Source organism: Solenopsis invicta, chromosome 5 (assembly GCF_016802725.1).
Source record: "Solenopsis invicta isolate M01_SB chromosome 5, UNIL_Sinv_3.0, whole genome shotgun sequence".
NCBI classification, from domain to species: domain Eukaryota; kingdom Metazoa; phylum Arthropoda; class Insecta; order Hymenoptera; family Formicidae; genus Solenopsis; species Solenopsis invicta.
Genome location: NC_052668.1, coordinates 5,864,887 through 5,880,526, shown reverse-complemented (window position 1 = coordinate 5,880,526; position 15,640 = coordinate 5,864,887). Strand labels below are relative to the sequence as shown.

At 41.3% G+C, this 15,640-nt stretch overlaps 1 protein-coding gene across 1 annotated transcript in view; it reads left to right on the top strand.

The window, feature by feature from the left end:
- Positions 1-15,640, top strand: part of LOC120357934 (insulin-like growth factor-binding protein complex acid labile subunit) — a 603,658-nt gene that overhangs the window by 30,545 nt on the left and 557,473 nt on the right. The window lies entirely within an intron of this gene.

The following is a 15,640-nucleotide window of genomic DNA, read 5'->3' as shown; positions in this document are numbered from 1 at the left end:
ACGCCGGAGAGCAACGGCGAAGTACGCGATCAAACAACGGGATAACTCGCGAAACACGCGCGGGAGCGACGAGCGAACCGAGCAACACCAAACGCTCGCACCAAATCGCGAGATTGGGCGCCAGACGCGATAATACCGGTCGCGTCTCCGGGTTCACTCTTCCACTCTAAACACGGCTTAACAACACGCGAGAACGGGTCATGCCGAAACGCGAAATCGTCGCTCGCACGCGGCCAGCTAGCTCCTCTAACCGGTTGAGGGGCGGGGCAGCGGAGACAGGGACGAAGCGGCTCTCTTACGGGAAACGACGGGTAGGCGAGAAACTAAATAACGTTAGGCCGATGTAACAGACAGAGATCACATATATTGCAGATAATAGAAACAGCATACAATAAAATAAGAGAAAAAAAAGAAAAGCGGTTAACGTACGAAAGAAAGACACAGCGATAAGGCGTTGACCAAAGGAATTAATAATCCAGACGCGGGAATTATTTCAACTCAGACTGTAATTACGCTACACGCGCCGATCACGACGACTGGTCCCGCGCGAAGCGCGGCAGCCAATCACGCGCGCTCTGACCGGCGCGGCAAGAACACGAATGCAGAGCCTCCGCTAAGGCGAGCAACGCAATTCTGAGACGGAAGTGCGTACAGTAAAAGATTTGCGCCGACGACAACGCAGTCGCCGGAACCGCATTACAAAATTAATAGACCACGCGCGATACACCAAGTCACCGATATCTCGGACGGCCGTATGATCACGGCCGTAACACGACTCACGCACGTGCGTGAGGGCTTTGCAGCTTCCCCGGGAAGCCGGTCGTCCGCGAGCTTCTACGGCGGGACAGCTCAAACACACGCGGCAGCCGACAGCTGGGTGCCTCGACGAGGTCTCGGGCTTGAGGTGAAGAGCCAGCCAAACACTAAGAAGCAAGGTGCGTTCAATCGCCACGCGGCGAACGCACTCGCACACTAACCTAATGGCTCCACCTCAGAACGCGAGCCGGTCGACACCGACGGCTCGTGGCTTCACACAGCGGTTAGACGGGTCACCTCGACTTCAGCACGGTTCTTCCTCCGCTCCTCGATCCGCGGGGCTTGTCCGGGCCTGGCACACTCGACGATAGCCGCTCCCGATATCTCCAGCCGATATCTCGCACGCTCGCTCACGCTTCGCACCGCAGGGATCGCCGGGTCGCACGCAAAAGCCGAGAGGATCGCGCTCGATGCGCGATCGATGAGCACTACCCCTCCCACAGGGTGCGCGATATCCTTGCGCCTAGCGGCGCGGCCTATCAGCGGCCGCCCTTATTTAGCCATGATGTCACGACAGCGCAGTGTCGGGTCTCCGCAGGTGTCGTGCGGTCCCCGTTGGCATCCAACATCCTTGTCGTTCTCGTCGTCCTCGCGGACGACAACAGCAGCAGAATTTTTCCAGTGGCGAATCCTCGCCGCTACCCTCCTCAATGGACAGCCGGCATTCGACGGCCCTCGTCCTGGCCGTTCGTTCGCCCCAGCCTGTCCATCAGCTGTGACACTCGCGGGCCTCCTTTGCGTGGCGCTTATCTGTCGCCACGTCTGGTCTCGTCCTCCTCTCCGTCGGCGTTCTCCTGTGCGCCGGCCCTGGACGATCGCCCTCTCCCTTTCCTGTCGCGGTCCGTCTCCCTCGCCGCTGCTGGTCCTTCGGCGGCGTTTGTCGAGGTGTCCGCGGTTACATGTAATAAGCCGCGAATGAATAAATAAAATAACACGCAACGCAGTCCCGCCGGAGATTTCGCTCTCTCGTCGAGTGCCCGGCCCGGTCGTTCGCGCCTCCTCGCGCTACGCTTAGGCGGAGGACGAAGTGGCGAGGCAGATAAAACTGCCACGTCACAATATATATATATATATATATATATATATATATATATATATATATATACAGGGTGATTCAGAATAACCCGTTGTCTTTCAAGGGACGTATTCCTGATCGAATTCTAAGACGATTTTTCCTTTGCCAAAAATTTGTCGGACGCTTAGATTTTGAAATATCAGCCGATTAAGTTAACGTATCACGGGTCGAATACAGATGGTACGCAGGGGCGGCGCACTCACCGTTACGCGCGGGTGTGTCGTGAGGTGCCTGCTGCGCTCAGCTGATACAACACACAAGTCTTTCTTCCCTCTCACACACACACACACACACACACACACACACTCTCTCTCTCTCTCTCTCTCTCTCTCTCTCTCTGTCACATCACAATGCTTTAACTGAAAAATGTAATTAATTTTCTTCTTAATTTTAATGATTTTAATAAGAGAAGTGCCAAGAAATTCTTTGTACAGTCGAAGAATCGAACAAAGAATTGCACAAAATCTACAAAAGTATTTACATCTCAAGTTTTTAGAAACAGTAGTACTTTTTTTGTCACAGAAAGAGAGGAGGGGGGAAGAAAGAGAGGGAGAGAGAGAGAGAGAGAGAGAGAGAGCGCGTGCTTGCATAAACAAGTTTGGACATGCATTTACTTACGTATTATTCTGTCAGCGATCAATTAGTTGTCTCCAGCATGAGACAGACCAAAGTTTCGTTGATCCTCTCGTAAATTATCACTTTAGTATCGTAATGCACAATTCATAATACACATTCACTTGATCGATAAAACTTGAGTAACTAATTAACAACTTCGAGTAACGATCACTGCAAATAAGTATTAGTCATTCGGCGTGCGAAAATATGTAGCTCGTAAAAACTCGTGTTTACGCGCGACGAACAGACAACACGTGTTTACTCGACAACAGGAAAGAGCCGACTGATTTTATGGGTTACGTTATGATGGAATATGAATGCGTGATTGGTCGAACAGAAGTTAGAACGCGGCAATTTAAAAGTAAAGTAGTGATTAATACTGTTTTTAATAATAAAATTTATTGAAAAATATTTTTCTATTTAATTTATTAAAATTATTTTTTTTATATCAAGAGATTCTACACTGAGAAAAAAAGTTATTGAATTTTAATAAATATTTGTTTGAATACTTGCAATGACATAATTTATTAAATGTAATTAAATATTTCTTTAATACAAGAATCACTAATGTAATTTAACTATCATTTTTTTACTGAATAAATATTTATTTAGATTTAATAAATTGTGTCATTGCAAGTATTCAAATAAATTTTTTTCTCAGTGTAATAATTTGTTAAAACCAAAAGTTCCTCGAAATAAATTATTTGGTTGCCCTGAAAAGGGCAGATTAATTCTCTTCGAAGAGTTTTCTTTATAACAAGTGCTCAAAGTGATCACCGTCCATCGTGATGCAGGCTCTCATGCGTCTTAACAGATTTTCTTGCATCCTTTCCAAAACATCTTCTTCAATATTCCAAATTGCATGATAGAGTTTGTTGTTTAACTCTTCTACGTTTTCAGGAAGCTTCCTGTAAATGATTTCTTTGCAATGTCCCCATAAAAAGAAATCTAATGGATTAAGATCCGGAGATCTAGCGGGCCAGCGTATTGGTCCATAACGACCCATCCATCTGTCAGGAAAACGTTCGTTTAAAAAATTTGTGACCACTCGGGCATTATGTGGTCCGGCACCATCTTGTTGGAATATTATTTTGTTTCTGTCTGCTAATGGCACATCTTCCAAAAAATCGGGAAGATTTTCCGATAAAAATTCGACGTACGATACGCCATTTAAGATGTCCGGAAGAATTACCGGACCCAATATCGTGGTGCCGAAGATTCCGGCCCAAACATTAAATTTCCATCTAACTTGAAAATTCCTGAGTCGAGTAACGTGAGGATTTTCGTCATTCCATGCGTGCATGTTGTGACAATTGAAAATTCCATCTCGAGTGAACAGCGACTCATCGTTGAATATCACTCGAGAAGGAAATTCCGGATCATCCTCTACTCTCCTCAGGAAATTTTCGCAAAATGCTCTTCTTCGAGGATAGTCTTCCTCTCGCAAATCTTGCACGCGGGGGGTCAGCGCCTGCGCCTCCACCCCACCCCCAGTGCCACCGCATCTTGCGTGACGTTTCGATTCGCCGCGGAGGCACTGGGGGGGAGGCGCAGGCGCTGACCCCCCGCGAAGATTGTATAAATAGGAAAATCACGATTGATGCATCACTCAATAACCCTTCGATTATTAGGAGCGTTAAGAAGATCGCTAAGAAGACGATATGGCAGGATACACCGTCGCAGAATACTACGACATGATGATGGTCCTTGGAGAATGTCAGGGGCTACCTTACGTAGCTTCAAGAAGATATGAAGAATTATATCCGGATAGGCCAAGACATCCCTCGGGCAGCGTTATACTTGCAACAGCTCAACGGTTTCACGAAACCGGTAGCGTGTTACCACAGAAGAAAGATTGTGGCAGAAATCGCAATGCAAGAAATTTGCAAAATGTGGAGACAGTTCTTCGTGATGTCGAACAGCAACCTGAAACTAGTATTCGGGTTATTGCTCGCGAACACGGATTGTCTTACTCCACAGTTCAGCGAATATTAAAAGACGAAAAACTTCACGCTTATCACTATACTAGCGTGCAAGATTTGCGAGAGGAAGACTATCCTCGAAGAAGAGCATTTTGCGAAAATTTCCTGAGGAGAGTAGAGGATGATCCGGAATTTCCTTCTCGAGTGATATTCAACGATGAGTCGCTGTTCACTCGAGATGGAATTTTCAATTGTCACAACATGCACGCATGGAATGACGAAAATCCTCACGTTACTCGACTCAGGAATTTTCAAGTTAGATGGAAATTTAATGTTTGGGCCGGAATCTTCGGCACCACGATATTGGGTCCGGTAATTCTTCCGGACATCTTAAATGGCGTATCGTACGTCGAATTTTTATCGGAAAATCTTCCCGATTTTTTGGAAGATGTGCCATTAGCAGACAGAAACAAAATAATATTCCAACAAGATGGTGCCGGACCACATAATGCCCGAGTGGTCACAAATTTTTTAAACGAACATTTTCCTGACAGATGGATGGGTCGTTATGGACCAATACGCTGGCCCGCTAGATCTCCGGATCTTAATCCATTAGATTTCTTTTTATGGGGACATTGCAAAGAAATCATTTACAGGAAGCTTCCTGAAAACGTAGAAGAGTTAAACAACAAACTCTATCATGCAATTTGGAATATTGAAGAAGATGTTTTGGAAAGGATGCAAGAAAATCTGTTAAGACGCATGAGAGCCTGCATCACGATGGACGGTGGTCACTTTCAGCACTTGTTATGAAGAAAACTCTTCGAAGAGAATTAATCTGCCCTTTTCAGGGCAACCAAATAATTTATTTCGAGGAACTATCTTTTGGTTTTAACAAATTATTACACTGAGAAAAAAATTTATTTGAATACTTGCAATGACACAATTTATTAAATCTAAATAAATATTTATTCAGTAAAAAAATGATAGTTAAATTACATTAGTGATTCTTGTATTAAAGAAATATTTAATTACATTTAATAAATTATGTCATTGCAAGTATTCAAACAAATATTTATTAAAATTCAATAACTTTTTTTCTCAGTGTAGAATCTCTTGATATAAAAAAAATAATTTTAATAAAATAAATAGAAAAATATTTTTCAATAAATTTTATTATTAAAAACAGTATTAATCACTACTTTACTTTTAAATTGCCGCGTTCTAACTTCTGTTCGACCAATCACGCATTCATATTCGATCATAACGTAACCCATAAAATCAGTCGGCTCTTTCCTGTTGTCGAGTAAACACGTGTTGTCTGTTCGTCGCGCGTAAACACGAGTTTTTACGAGCTACATATTTTCGCACGCCGAATGACTAATACTTATTTGCAGTGATCGTGACTCGAAGTGTTTGTTAATTAGTTACTCAAGTTTTATCGATCAAGTGAATGTGTATTATGAATTGTGCATTACGATACTAAAGTGATAATTTACGAGAGGATCAACGAAACTTTGGTCTGTCTCATCGTGGAGACAACTAATTGATCGCTGACAGAATAATACGTAAGTAAATGCATGTCCAAACTTGTTTATGCAAGCACGCGCTCTCTCTCTCTCTCTCTCTCTCTCTCTCTCTCTCTATCTCCCTCTCTTTCTCCCCCCCTCCTCTCTTTCTGTGACAAAAAAAGTACTACTGTTTCTAAAAACTTGAGATGTAAATATTTTTGTAGATTTTGTGCAATTCTTTGTTCGATTCTTCGACTGTACAAAGAATTTCCTGGCACTTCTCTTATTAAAATCATTAAAATTAAGAAGAAAATTAATTACATTTTTCAGTTAAAGCATTGTGATGTGACAGAGAGAGAGAGAGAGAGAGAGAGTGAGAGAGAGAGAGAATGAATGAATGAATAAGCATTTATTCTGTCCTAGGGCAAGCCCTCTAAGGACGCACAGAAGTACAGAGAAACGTAGAGAGTAACAATAATATCACTTACAAACTAAGAACAAACGAAATTGCAGGAGAATACTAAGCTGCAAAGAAGAAGTAGATATAACTGAGATAACTAAACTATATAATAATTCTGTAATAACAAAACAAAACAAATGAAATAACATATCGGTGATAGTAATGTTTGTAGTGAGTGAAGTTGAAGAGCGCTATGTGCCTGGCGGGGGGGGGGAGGGATTATAGCACGACCGCGGCTCAATAAATAGCCGAAGAGAGAGCGCTTAAAGGCGCTAGTTGAGGCAGTCTCCCTGACGGCAGGAGGGAGATTGTTCCAAAGAGAGCATGCGGTCGAATGAAAGGAACGTTGGTAGGTGGAGGTGCGGCAGAAGGGGATGGCAAGATCGAGGGAAGAGGAGGGGGAGGAGCGCAGGTGTGAGAGAGGGCGGTGAAGAGGACGGAAATTTTCTGAGAGATAGGGGGGAGACGAATTAAGGATGATAGAGAATAGGAGGCAACATGTGAGATACTCCCTCCTGTCGTCAGAGCTGAGCCACCCCAACCTCTCGTAGTACCCCGAAATGTGCTCATCCTTGCGAAGATTGTAAATGAACCGCACGCATGAGTTCATTAGGCGTCTTAGCTTTAGTTTTTGTTGCCCCGTTAAATCTGTAAAGAGGGCCGCACAGTAGTCAAAGACGGGGAAGATGAGAGCCGTGACGAGCTGAGTACGGAGGCGCAAGGAGAGGCAGCCGGAGAAAGCTTTTAGCCGCCAAAGGATACCGTTGACGCGGCTCGAGGTGCCGCGAACTTGTTCCGACCAGCTGAGAGAGCTGGATAGACAGATGCCGAGATTTGTGACCTTGTCGGTTGTTTCAATTGGTGCACCGTTGAGGTGAAGTTGGATACGAGAGGAGGGGATGCTGTTGATGAATTTAGAGGACCCCAGGAGCATGGATTTGGTTTTGCGAGCGTTAAGGATGAGAAAGTTGTTCTGGGCCCAGAACTCGATTGCGGCAATGTCCGCTCTGACCTTAGCGAGAGCGGCGTCAATTTCAGCAGGTGGAAAGTGAATGTAAATTTGAAGGTCGTCCGCGTACAGGATGTGGTTGCAATGTTTTAGGACGGATCTGAGATCGTTAATGAAGAGTGAAAAGAGCAGGGGGCCGAGAACCGAGCCCTGGGGGACCCCGGCGAGAACAGGCATCCAAGACGAGAAGGAGCCGTCCGGGCCACGCACGCGCTGGTGACGCCCAGAGAGAGAGAGAGAGAGAGAGAGAGAGAGAGAGAGAGAGTGTGTGTGTGTGTGTGTGTGTGTGTGTGTGTGTGTGAGAGGGAAGAAAGACTTGTGTGTTGTATCAGCTGAGCGCAGCAGGCACCTCACGACACACCCGCGCGTAACGGTGAGTGCGCCGCCCCTGCGTACCATCTGTATTCGACCCGTGATACGCTAACTTAATCGGCTGATATTTCAAAATCTAAGCGTCCGACAAATTTTTGGCAAAGGAAAAATCGTCTTAGAATTCGATCAGGAATATGTCCCTTGAAAGACAACGGGTTATTCTGAATCACCCTGTAGAGAGAGAGAGAGAGAGAGAGAGAGAGAGAGAGAGAGAGAGAGAGAGAGAGAGATATATATATATAGATATACATTAATAGAAACAAAAGTAAAAATAGTTGGTATCAATATTAAAATTAGCAATTTAATAGATATGTTGATTATACAATTTAGTTTTAATTTAAAACTACGTTTTAAAATCAACAAACAATTGATACAAAACTACAAATTGTAGATTAATTTACAATAAAATTTATATTGTACACCGATTATTGATGTTGGCTTTTTCATAAGATTCTATCTTTATACTTGTTGATATAATTTATACATAGCAATGCAAATAAAAATTAAATTTCTTTTCTACTGATTAATAAATGAGGAAATAACTAGTTGTATAATACATAAAGATATAAACTTTCTTGTATTCTCTTTCAAACTTACTCTAATTTTCTTTGCACTCTTTGTTTCGCATGTTTCAGCCATTCTTTAATGATCGAAGAGATTTGCTCTTGTGTACTCTCTGGATGCCGCATTTTTACAACAACTAGAAATTATAAAACATATATTAATGCTGAAAAAAGTAGCAATGAGTACAAGTGTACAAGTCAAAAAGTTTATACTTATTACTTTTGTCAACAAAGAGGATTAAAAGGATAATTAGATAAACTTGTAATTAAATATATATATATATATTTATACAGAGTATAACAAAACAAAGGGACCTGGAGTATACCATGAGTTAGAGGACACAAATCCAAGTCGAAAAGTCCTAAGTCATTTTTTGATCTGAGCCTTCTGTTCCATGCTATATGATATTAAAGTTAGCAAATGAGTGCCCGTCTATAGAAAGAAAGCAGTGACGGACAATAGACGGGCGGAGCGGAGCTGACAAACTACGCGGCGGGAGAACAACGATGAGCAGCGAAACGGCTGTGATCAAAAAAACCACACACACTCTCTTTCTCTCTCTTTCTCTCTTTGCTAGTTGCCTGGAATCGCGCCTGGTCGAGGCCAAAAATAACTACCTGTGCAAAAGATTTGATCCTAAATTGTGCCCAGCAAGACTTTGGTCGGAGCTGCGCTCGCTTGGCCTCGCCAAAAATCGCTCTTCCAACCTTCACCTCAATCTCTCTCTGGGAGACCTCAATTCTTTCTTCACCACGGCTTATTTCCTTCACTCACCCCTCTCTCCTTCATCTTCTCCTCCACCCACTTCCCTCTCTTATCAAGCCTCTTCCGTCTCTGATCCTACTACCTTCTACTTTCCTCACGTCCTTCCTGAAACCCTACTCAAGGCCTTCAGAGCAAGCTCCTCCGACTCGTACGGCCCCGATGGCTTAAACCGCCATATTATTCTCCTTTGTCTTCCTGTCATCTTTCCCGTCATCCTCGATCTCTTCAACTTCTCCACCTTCCCCTCTTTTTGGAAAACCTCGCATGTCATTCCTTTTCCTAAAACCGGTAATTTCTGTTTGACTTTCGTCCCATTTCTCTTCTCTCTTTCCTTTCCAAAGTGCTTGAGGGAATCGCCTACGACAGCCTGGTCGTTCAAATATTTCACCACAACCTCCTCGATCCTTTCCAGACCGGCTTTTGGAAGGGCCACAGTACGCAAACCGCCGTTATCAAGCTGGTTGACGATGTGAGATTGGCCACAGACAGACGTAAGATCTTTTAGTTATGTTTGACTTTTCTAAAGCCTTCGACTCCGTCTCCCACGAGCTTCTCCTCGAGAAGCTTAGCAGCTTCACGATCTCGTCGTCTGCTCTGTCCTGGTTTTGATCTTACCTCTCTGACAGACTCCAATGCGTTAAAGGACCTGACGGCACTCTTTCATCTGCGCTGCCTGTCCTGGCCGGAGTTCCTCAGGGTTCTGTCCTGGGACCTCTTCTCTTCTCTATCTTCGTCAACGACCTCAGGCACTCGTTCAGGCACTGTCTCCACCTGCTCTATGCCGACGACCTTCAAATCTATCTCCACTTTTCCCCTCATGACCTTCCTAATGCAGTTGCACTTGTCAACGAGGACATCGCGGCGGTGGAGCGATGGGCGGCAAGCAATCGGCTTAAACTTAATCCCGGTAAGACCAAGACACTTCTCAAGGGCAGCGCTAGGTTTGTCAATTCGATCCCTACGTCTGGCATCGATCTATTCGTAAATCATACGCGTATTCAGTTTACTGAAAATGTCCGTAACTTGGGGTTGCTCTTAACTAACAATCTGAGCTGGGCTCATCAAATCCGTTTCACTTCGAATCAGATCAGCGGGATCCTCTGGCGTTTGAACCTTTTTAAAAGCGGCCTCGCGCTGCCTCTGAGAGTGCAGCCCATCGGGTCACTTGCCTTTCCGGTCTTCGACTACTGCGCCGCGGTTCTCACTGACCTGACGGGACAACAGAGGCTCAAGCTTAAGCGTTTAATGAACGCCTGCGTGCGTTACATCTTCGATCTCCGTCGGGACGATCATGTGTCCCCCTGGTACGAGCGCTTGGGCTGGTTGTCCGCCGATGACCGAAAAGAATACTTGACTTGCTGCCTGATTTTCTCCATTATCCATTCCGGCTCTCCTCCCTTCCTGGCTCAAAACCTCCAGCCTGCTCCTAGGTCCCTCTCACATCTTCGCTCCCCTCCTTCTCCCTGGGACTTAGCAGTTCCTTCCTGTCGCACCTCCACATATCAGCATTCATTTCTTCTCTCCGACTGCACTATGTGGAATGCTCTCCCGCCACACATTAAAGTCCTTAGCATCGTTTAAGAACTTTCTCTTCGGTCATCTGAGGCGGAGGAGTGGGGTCCGACCCCACGTTCTTCACTCTTAACTCTTTTTTCTTCATTTCATTCTATCTATACCCGGAGTGACGTCGTGCTCTGATGTCCTCCCTGCCATCGGCACAGCTTGCTTCGCTCACACTGCAACCTTTTGCACTCCTCCTGAAGCACACCTCATCCGACTTCCTCTTTCTTGGCGCTCATTTCTCTATTTCCATTCTATTTTCAATTCTCTACTTACGCTCTCATTCCTATTGCGTTTCTCCTCTGTCCTGCGGACAGACGCTACCTTTTCTTACATAAGTGCGATTTCTTTAAGTTTGTTATTATATTATATATTTTATATTTTTATATTTTATATTATTTTCTTACTTTATCTCTTTACTTTAAGTCTGTCTATCTTAAGTTTATCAGTATCTTTACTTCAATTGTTTTTTCTTTTCATTTTGTTTATTTTTGTTATCTACATTGTACTCTATCTCGATACTATTTCCTGTATTTATTCTTAGAGAGCTATGCCCTAGAATATTAATAAACGCTCAGTCAGTCAGTCAGTCAGTCAGTTAGTCTCTCTCTCTCTCTCTCTCTTTTTCTCTCTCTCTCTCTTTCTCTCTCTCTCTCTCCTCCTCTCTCCATCTTGTTTAAAAAAAACCTTAAAGATCCTAAGGTGCATAACTAAAATAAACGTTTCGGTGTTATTGTAATTTATCAATTCAACGTGAATTAATTATTTATTTCCTTATAATTATAATAAATGTTCGAAGTGTGCTCCTCTTACTTCGATACACGTTCTTGCTTTTTTTCTATACATTTTGCGTAGCTCTTTGAACTTAAACATTACTAATTCCCTCAATAGTGCGGAATACTAATTCCGTCATCTTGTCAGCTGTTTCGATGTTGGTGTGTATAAATATTTTTTTCTTTTATTGCTCCCTAAAGAAAAATTTACACGGATTGTAATCCGGAGATCGAGCAGGCCACGAAGTTATCGAGTTATTTATTATAATTATAAGGAAATGAATAATTAATTCACGTTGAATTGATAAATTACACCGAAACGTTTATTTTAGTTATGCACCTTAGGATCTTTAAGATTTTTTTTAAACCAGGTAAAGAGAGGGGGAGAGAGAGAGAGAGAGAGAGAATGTGTGTGTGTGTGTGTGTGTGTGTGTGTGTGTGTGGTGTGTGTGCGTGTGCGTGTGCGTGTGCGTGTGCGTGTGCGTGCGTGCGTGGCGTGTGCGTGTGTGTGCGGTGCGTGTGCGTGTGCGTGTGCGTGTGCGTGTGCGTGTGCGTGTGCGTGTGCGTGTGCGTGTGGTGTGCGTGCGTGTGCGTGTGGTGTGCGTGTGCGTGTGCGTGGTGTGCGTGGCGTGTGCGTGGGGGTGTGGGTGTGTGGGTGTGTGTGGGTGTGTGTGTGTGTGGGTGTGGTGTGTGTGTGTGGTGTGGGGGTGTGTGTGTGTGTGTGTGTGTGTGTGTGTGTGTGTGTTTGATTACAGCCGTTTCGCTGCTCATCGTTGTTCTCCCGCCGTGTAGTTTGTCAGCTCCGCTCCGCCCGTCTATTGTCCGTCACTGCTTTCTTTCTATAGACGGGCGCTCATTCGCTAACTTTAACATAATATAACATGGAACAGAAGGCTCAAATCAAAAAATGACTCAGGACTTTTTGACTTGGATTCGTGTCCTCTAACTCGTGGTGTACTCCAGGTCCCTTTGTTTTGTTACACCCTGTATATACAGGGTGTCCCAGACCAATGTATAAAGATTATCACGATGAGGTACAAGGGATCGAGATAAGTGAAAAAGTTTAATACCATTTTACAATATTTGCAATAATTTTTGAGTAATAAAATATTAAGGTCAGCCGAATAGGAGCGCGCGGAGAGACAAGCGGTCGCTCGTCTGAGCCGTAAGACCGCCTACAGCGGCCCGATTGTAGACGACGGTAAGTGGCGCGCGGCAAAGGAAAGGATAGCTTGGCACCGTACTGCTTTCAAAATTGTTAAACAATTTTCATGAATATTTTCTGAAATAATAAAAATTGTCGAAGTTTTTGGTTCACTAATTGGCAATAATATAAAAACAATTTTTTTTACGTTTTTTATTATCAAAAAGCAATTCGGAAACATTTAGTTTATGGTTTCTGGATGTTGATGGTTTTATGTACGTTTGATTTCTTATAGGTGATAATGGTTCCATACAGGATTGACTTGTAAGTGCTTTTATGTTTAAAAATGAAGGATTATTTAATGTATTTGTTTTATTATGCATGGTACTAAGTGGAGGTGCTGGAAGCGATGGTAAATTCGCTTTGTTTGGCTTAACCATTCTTTTTTTTACAAATCGGTTCACTATCCCTATCATTAAATTATATTTTAGCATTATCTTTCCTCTGTTTCTTTCTCTTGTCTGTGTTATACGGTGAGTCAACATCACTTTGATATTTGGCCTTTTTTAATTTAATTTTAGCATTAGAAAATGAATCTGAAAATTAAAAGAAGTTTTATTTGTGACACTTATGTAAAAGAGCATACAAGCAAAAGTAAAAATATTAGAGATTAAAATAAAATAAACGAATTAAAAGTAAATATTAGAAAATCAGCATTATAAACCTATTTTATAAAGAATAGTTTTAATTGGCTCTAATAACCAACCATCTTTTATAGAACTTCTACTGTAAACGATGGTGTCATAATCTTTATCTGATTTTACTTGTGGCCAGTATGCTAACGTTTCATCTTAAACAATCCAGTTGTCGGGAACAATTTGAATTCCATCAAAGAATTCGAGCACGTAAAATAATCCTTTATCTAATGTCAATAATTTTTTCGTCATTATAACTAAAAATAACAAATTTGTAAAGTTTTAGTCTCAAAATAAATTAGTCACTGGGCTCATGATAATGTAACGCGATAAAACAAAAATTTGAATAATTAAAACTCCATAGCGTAGTAGTTCAATGTGACTCTATAGTGTCCACTCGTTGACATTCTGGTTTCCAATGTCGACTAACAAAACAAGTTCGATACAAAGTTTTAATTTTACACAAATTATGAGACCGTGCGACCATTTTTTAAAGGTAACACATTTTTTTGAAACGTTTGTACTAACTGACATAATTACATCCGTAACATTATTATAAGAAACATTCGGTACGGTAGTTTATTAACAAATGGATTCTTATAATAGTGTTATTGATGTAACTATGTCAGTTAGTACAAATGTTTTCAAAAAATGTGTTATCTTTAAGAAAAGGACGCACGGTCTTATAATTTGTGTAAAATTAAATATTCTGTGACGAACTTGTTTTGTTAGGGCCTGCCCACACTATAAAGAAATATAAGATATTAAGAATAAGAATTAAAATTTTAGTATCAGTTTTTTCAATGAATATTAAATGTAACGCACAATGGATACGAATAAAACGTAAGACATAAATGTGCCGTACAAGATACAACGTAACTGATTATTTATCTGTAGTATTTATTAAGAAAACTGATCCTAAAATTTTATTTCCTATTCCTAATATCTAATATTCCTCTATTGTGCGCAGGCCCTTAGTCGACGCTGGAAACCAGGATGTCAACGAGTGGATACTACAGAGTCACATTGAACAATCGCTATGGAGTTTTAAACAATCAAATTTTTGTTTTTTACTTGCTGAGGATGATCCAAAATGGTGCTAAAACGTCTAAAATAAAGTCAGCTTATTGAACAAAAATAACTTGTGTATTTATTACCGCGCCATATTTTCATCAGCCAGGTGACTAATTTAATAAAAAAAAAATGGATATGGATAGCAATACTTTTCAACAGATATTGGAAAACAAAATATATATACAACGAACCTAACCATAAAATTTTTTAATATTTTATATATTTTTTGTGTAAAAATCTTTTCTATCATTCATGAGAATGTAATAGAGATATGATAATATTTTTGTTTTTTTTCCATGGAACTCTTAAACATTTTTTTTAATAGTTCCTTCAAAGGGCCATTGTTTTAAATCAGAAAGTTTAGATGCAACATAAATCCCAACAAGTTGGGATTTGCAAGAGAGAGTATAAAAATCTTCAACGACAGTGAAGTATTGCCCTATTAAGACTAAAGAATGATTTCTTCTAATAAAGGCTACATTTTTAAGTATAACTATAGCTCCGTCATTAGTCAAAAAACAATTGTCTCTTGTGTCTCCAGTTATTAAAGTAAAACTACGTCCCATGATTTTACTGTATTGTGGGCTAGTACAATCGTGCAAAAAAGAACTATCTTCATGACGAGATTCTTTTAAAACTTCAAGTTTATTTTTTATAACACGGTTTTTACTGGCATCTTTCCATTTGTGCATTTCTATATATCAGCGGTGTAATTAGGCTAATGTGTTTTGAGGTTTACAAATAAAAGATTTAATTTTTTGAAGAAAATTTTCAAAACGAAAAACTGAAAAGGAATCAAGTGGTTCATGTCTATGAACATCATTTGCTAAATGTAGAAGACAATGAATATTAAAAAAAACATTTTCTTCACCGTATAGTATAGTAAACGTTTCAATAAAATTTTTTAATAATTTATGAGCATAATTAATTATTTCTTTGCTAGTATCTTCCATACACAAAATACGTAAAGCCACATGTAAAATTAAAAAATTGAGATAAATGTCATTATCTAAAAGTCCTTACAAAACTATGGATCCTGTGTATAAAAACAGTTATTTAAATTTGGTTGCCTTGTAATAATGTAAGTCTTTGTTTACGAGGAAATTCTAAATCTGTGCACATGTTCATCCAATTTTCCAATTTATCCGATATTTTTCTTTTAGTTTCATTACCAAGTTTATAATAATTATTTCCAGCTGTCTATAAATTAAGTAATTTTTTCGTAACCCCTAAACAAACAACATGCGTATAGTCTAGAACTACATCAGAAATCAAATCCAAATGT